The sequence below is a fragment of the Priapulus caudatus genome, unplaced genomic scaffold (assembly GCF_000485595.1).
Source record: "Priapulus caudatus unplaced genomic scaffold, Priapulus_caudatus-5.0.1 Scaffold481, whole genome shotgun sequence".
NCBI classification, from domain to species: domain Eukaryota; kingdom Metazoa; phylum Priapulida; class Priapulimorpha; order Priapulimorphida; family Priapulidae; genus Priapulus; species Priapulus caudatus.
This window is the reverse complement of record NW_014577542.1, coordinates 130,442-136,481: the sequence shown is the minus strand read 5'-3', so window position 1 is coordinate 136,481 and position 6,040 is coordinate 130,442. Positions and strand designations below refer to the sequence as shown.

General features: G+C 47.5%; 1 non-coding gene across 1 annotated transcript; it reads left to right on the top strand.

Moving 5' to 3' along the window:
* The first annotated feature begins 393 nt into the window (after positions 1-393).
* Trnar-ucu lies at positions 394-480 on the top strand. Its single transcript is given in 2 exon segments — positions 394-430; positions 445-480. It is a non-coding gene; the product is annotated as a tRNA-Arg (tRNA).
* The last annotated feature ends 5,560 nt before the right edge of the window (positions 481-6,040 follow it).

Genomic DNA, 6,040 nt, shown 5'->3' with positions numbered 1-6,040 from the left:
GTGTGTGTGTGTGTGTGTGTGTGTGTGTGTGTGTGTGTGTGTGTGTGTGTGTGGGTGTGTGTGTGTGTGTGTGTGTGTGTGCGTGCGTGTGCATGAGTGTGTGTATGTGTGTGCCTGTGTGCGCGCGCGTGCGCGTGTATGTGTGTTCGTGTGTTGTGTGTGTGTGCATGTGTGCATGTGTGCATGTGTGTACGTGTTTGTGTGTGTGTGTGTGCGTGTGTGTGCGTGTGTGTGTGTGCGTGTGTGTGTGTGTGTGTTTGTGTATGTGTGTATGTGTGTGTGCGCGCGCGTGTGCGTGTATACGTGTGTGCGCGCGCGCGTGTGTGTGTATGTGCGTGTGTGTGCGTGCGCGCGTGTGTGTGTGCGTGTGTGTGTGTGTGTTATCATCGAACAGCCCTCGTGGCGCAATGGATAGCGCGTCGGACTTCTAATGGTAGAGATGATATTCGGAGGCTGCGGGTTCGAGTCCCGCCGAGGGTACGGTTTTGTAATAACCTAAACCACCACCAACACCACCCACTAGATAGATAGATAGATAGATAATAGGTTTAAATGTTAACAACGTTACGGTTTACGGCTAAACGGGTTTCGAATGGTAATATTAGGGTAAAGCAGTGGTAGAGCTTATTAATAGCTAATTACAACGGTAGTGGATGTGTATGTAGATCCTGTGCAAGATGCAAGCCTGGCAACCCCAATGCAAAGGAACGGCACGCGGTGGTTTTTCGTTTCTACAATTAAATGCCGAATGCCGTGGTGGAGACAGCCCCCACTTCTCGAGTGTTTACCTGCATGGATGAATAGCGACTATAGTGTCGTGTTAACCACACGTAAATAATCACTCGGCCCGGGCAAAGATGGCGATTTGCGGATAGAAACGCCCGCTAATGGGAATAATGGAAGGAGGAGGAGAGCTCGGTAAACACCTTTGCAGCGTCGGGCCCAAAGTCACGGAGCTGTAAGGTGTGTTTGTCTGGATACCGGTATTTAGACTACAAGTAGGACCGGCACGTAGAGAGGGTGGGAGCGACGGCAATGTAAACCCACTGCTCAATGTAACAGCAGCGGAAACCACGGTAGTAGGTTTTGACACTCTTACCCGTCTATGACGCACCAGTGCCTTTTGAGACTATATTGTCAAGCCACACCGCGAAACGGCGTCCTGCAACAATAGGGTGCCTGAAATATAGGTGGACCTATACTATAGCAATAGAAGTTGATGAATTCCTATATGAAATACAGGCGACTGTGTGCAGGAAATTGAGGATATAACGTCAATAATATACTACCGGATACCTTTATAAAACGAACACCTGTCTATAAGGATACTTTTAAGATTTTCCATGAAAGAACGTTATATATATATATAAAGGGTTTTACTGCAGTGTACAACGTAAGACATATTTCTGAGGAAGTAGGAATGCAATTATAAATTATTACTTCATATAATTATATTATGTAATGCGTATAGCACATGGGCAAATTTATAATTTCATTTTTCATTCTCGCTTCTCCAATATATTGAGCAAGCTCGTTACCATTTCGTTTAGCTATTTAAGGATAATTAGATTTTATTGTGCTGGCTTCGGTGTGTTGAGGGAAACTGATGTTTCCCTCCTGACATCAGTATTGCAGCTCATGTAGCAGTAGGTACCGCTTGGAGTAGCTACTAATATAAGTGCGTATATAAATACCCTAATATGATAGTTTACTTTTTTTTCTATACACGTACACAGACGCGCCCGCGCACGCACGTACACACGCACGCGCACACGCACGCACACAGCCACACACACGCATGCACGCACATGCACACACGTGGTAATCTTAGCTACCAGACTGCTAGACCGCTAATGAATAAATCGCTAGTTCTGTTAAAAATATTTGCCTATGCACGTAAAAAACTGCTATTGTCTGAAGCAACTAGCTATCGTTTCCTTTTTTCGTTCATTCCGATACTTCCAGCGACCATCGTATCAACGATGGGAATATTTAATCTAATAAAACGTCTTCATAAATGAATGACGTACGTAGATCCGTTTTTGTGAGCATCGTGTCCGCCCACCCATATCAATTTTTTCGGCGCACCAATTACTCGTACACGCCTTTTCCCAAAAGTATATATACCGCTGTAAATTTGCCCACGCAGACACACACTCTCTGTGTCTAAACGCTGCATGGTATCGTTTCCGCTGTTCACACTATCGGTCTCTTGAATACACACCACGCTCGTATAGTTGCTAGACGGATATTATAGATGTATTTTAGTGAGACAGCTTGTCCACATCTTAACCGGAATTCTTTATCGACAGGAAAAGCTGCACGACCGACTGGCTAATCGGTCGTCGTACGTATAGGCAGCTGAAATCTATTTGGCTCCATTTCCCTCCCATTAGCAGCTCTCGGTGAGTGCCCTATTCGTTTCCACCGCTATCATTCGGCCTGCTTTTCACGACCGCTGGCGGTTACGTATTCGGCTTTGTTTCGCGACGACTAGAGAGCAAATTGTAGGTAATTTCAGGGCAGCAGCGATCCTATCTTTGTTGCGTTATCTGCGGAAATCACTGCATCCATTTCTCTTGTTCTCACCTGACCACCGGTGGCCGGCTTGACCCTAGACGCAGCTGACACTGGTGGACGGTGGTCGCCACTCGCAGACAGCTCGACCACAGCAGTTGTGTGTGTGTGTGTGTGTGTGTGTGTGTGTGTGTGTGTGTGTGGTTTGCGCGGTGCGCGGTGCGCGTGCGTGTTTCGGGTGGCGTGTGCCGTGTGCGTGTGCGTGTGTGCGTTGTGCCGTGCGTCGTGCGTGCGCGGTGCGTGTACGGTGCGTGAGTGTGTGGCGTGCGTGCGTGTGTGCGTGTGTGTGTTTATGTGTGTCTGTATGTGTATGCGTGCGTACATACTTCAGGGAAAATTTTCGAGACTGTGTCGTCACTCACGGCAATACCATGGGCGGTGTGCCTATCTCCCCTTACCCACAGCAAAAATTAAGGGCGGTGTACCTGAATGCACACTGCTTTCGCCCGCAGCAATACTGGTATATGGGCAGTGTACATGTGTGTATGTAACTCACTGCCCTCTCCAGCAGCAATAGTAATAAGGGCAGTGTGTGCATGTAACTCACTGCTCTTGCCCGTAGCGCCTGCATGAGTAAACGCATGTACCCCCAACACTTCATAAATTGCTAAACGACCCCCTGCCCCCGCACCGTCCGATCGTGATATATCCAGACACTTCAGGGATCGCGAGGAAACGAGCTATGGCGTATTTATATTTGTTACGTGTTATTATATTATGTTATACGTTATATTATGTATATTATATTATATTATATTATGTACTACTATATTTCATTACTGCTGCTGCTGCTGCTATTATTACTGCTGCTGCTACTACTGTTGCTACTGCTACTGCAACTGCTACCGTCACCGCCATCGCCATCGCCACCGCCACCGCCACCGCCACCGCCACCGCCACCGCCACCGCCACCGCCATCACCAATTCTACTGCTACTCACACTCACATGGAAGACTAGCCCCAAGAGCATATTATTCTGTATGTATGTATGTATATATTGCCGTGTATTATTCTCAAAGCCGCCTTGGGCTAACGAAAGACTTGACCCCTCAGCGGGAAAGCCTGTCACCAGATGTGCGGGGGCAGCAGTTTAAAACCACACCGCCGGTAAAAGGCCTGTAATAATTATCCGGTAGGTCTGCGTATACCCGCCACGGTTCTGAAATGCATGCGCGCGCAGGCCGGTGTGTGAGTAAGGGGGGGGGGTTGTATACTAACTAAGCTAATGCCTAGTGCACAGCTATTTAGCTGCAGTCTGCTCATTTATGTTTATCTACTACACTGATCCTCGGTAATCCTCTGTTTGTCAGGCAGAGAACCCTAAGGAGTTACTAATCACAGTAATGATTGGCGACGGCGAGAAACAAAAGTCGGTCTGGTATGCAGCCTTGAATGGGCACCAGCCATTATGACGTATTGGAGGATATACATGCTGCATATAATTATGTATATTCCTCTGTGTGTGTGTGTGTGTGTGTGTGTGTGTGTGTGTGTGTGTGTGTGTGTGTGTGTGTGTGTGTGTGTGTGTGTGTGTGTGTGTGTGTCATATATATATATATATATATATATATATATATATATATATACATATATATATATATATATATATATCCACGTCTAACCGAACCGCGGCGTGATGATGGTGCTAACTCCACTCTGTATATAATATGCAGCGTTGCGATTATACGCAAGCACCCACTTAACAAAGACCTGTCGTCCATTGAAATCCTCCACCCCCCCCCCCGATGTGCGCGGGTGTTCCTGTCGTAACAGCCTGCAACATGTTGCGCTCACAACTCTTGTGTTATTACGTTATTACCCGCAAATTAAAGCTGTTCGCGGACAGGCGGAGAGTGACGGTCGACGTCCATCCGTCTGCATGCGCACGACGGCAACGGCCTTCGTCAAGCCGCGGTTCCCAGTCTCGACGTGTCGCATAGACGGTCGTTGTCTGCGGGTGTGACTCCGTGGCGTGCCAGGTGCTAATGGACGGCATCGTAAAAAGATATGGATCAAATTAAGCCATAATTAGCGGTGCATCATAAAGTTATTGCGATGCCGAGTGCGCCATATTGTGTCCTAACAACGGGGAGAGTGACCAATAAGCGGCGTGCTTTGATTGGACGCGCCGGCCTTTGATGTCGCCGCCAACAGAAATAAAATTATCATAAATGTAGTATATAGTTTGCGTGCTCGCGTGCATTGACAAACCTCATTGGTCGTGCGTACTTTTCTGTATTTGAGTAATTTAAATTACATGCTTTAATACACGAAATTTTGCAAGCGAGGCCGTGTTCACGTCATAAATTAACGCGAAATACCACGACACGTTATTTATAAAATTCGACGACTATTCAGACACGATTTTAATTTCAGCTGTTCACGGATTGCATGAATTTGAATGCTGTTGGCGACAGAGAGGGTCTATTAAAATCATGTTTCGTCGGCATCACGCATCTTCACTCAAGATGCGCAAAGATACGCGGTTTACAGACCCAACAAAATCTGAACGGCCCTATAAGAAAATGAATTGCCTAAATTGATACAGCGCATTACGTGCACAGGGCAGCTAGCGCCATCTATTAGCGCGGTACAAAACGTCGCCGTCCGGCTTTCCGGACAGCGAGAGATATTCGCGAAATGTTTTTACCGGTAACTTACTGTTCACGCGCTACCGTGCATCTCATGCATATAGATAGCTATTATCTAACGCCGGTATTTATATATGTACATCTAGTTTGTAATATACGTATACTATAGATATGATAATATATATATATATACACTCCTGGAGTCCTGGTATTATATTATCTGGAGTTAATTAAAACGAATTCTGTTCGTTTACTTCTGATAATATCATAATGCAACAAACGTGTAAATGATAAAGGAATATCTAAAAATGGTCGTCCGCCATGCGCGTATATCCTACTAAATTGCAATAATTGATCTTTACCCCCCAGAAACACACCGCCTGGAAGCTGAACGTTCGTAGACGCGATGATAAAGAACAGACGCAAGCCGCGTGGATAGCCACGCAGCGCTCGCCGCCGCCGACTATACTTCACAGGCGCGTCTGCGTTTTCGCGCCAGCTTCTCTCTTCTTCTTCGTCGTCGTCATGCCACCAACGGAGAACCCATAAACCCTCCCACGTCACGCCGCGCCGCACTCCGCCGCTACCGAGGCGGAAGAGGAAACCTGAGCGTGCGTGCGTCGGCGCCTGGCGTCGTCGCCATTGTGATTGACACAGTTCTTCCCGATCTCCTGACAGGTTTGCTGCTCGGCGCACCACGGCGGGCGGAATCCGCGGCGCTCCGTTACTGGCGCCAATGCGCGTCTCGTAGTGTGACGACGCTTACACAGCGCATAGCTACGCGTTCCGGCCGGCGGTGTCTCTCTGCATTTCTCTCTCTCGGGCGCGTTCTCTCTCTCTCTCTCTCTCTCTCTCTTCTCTCTCTCTCTCTC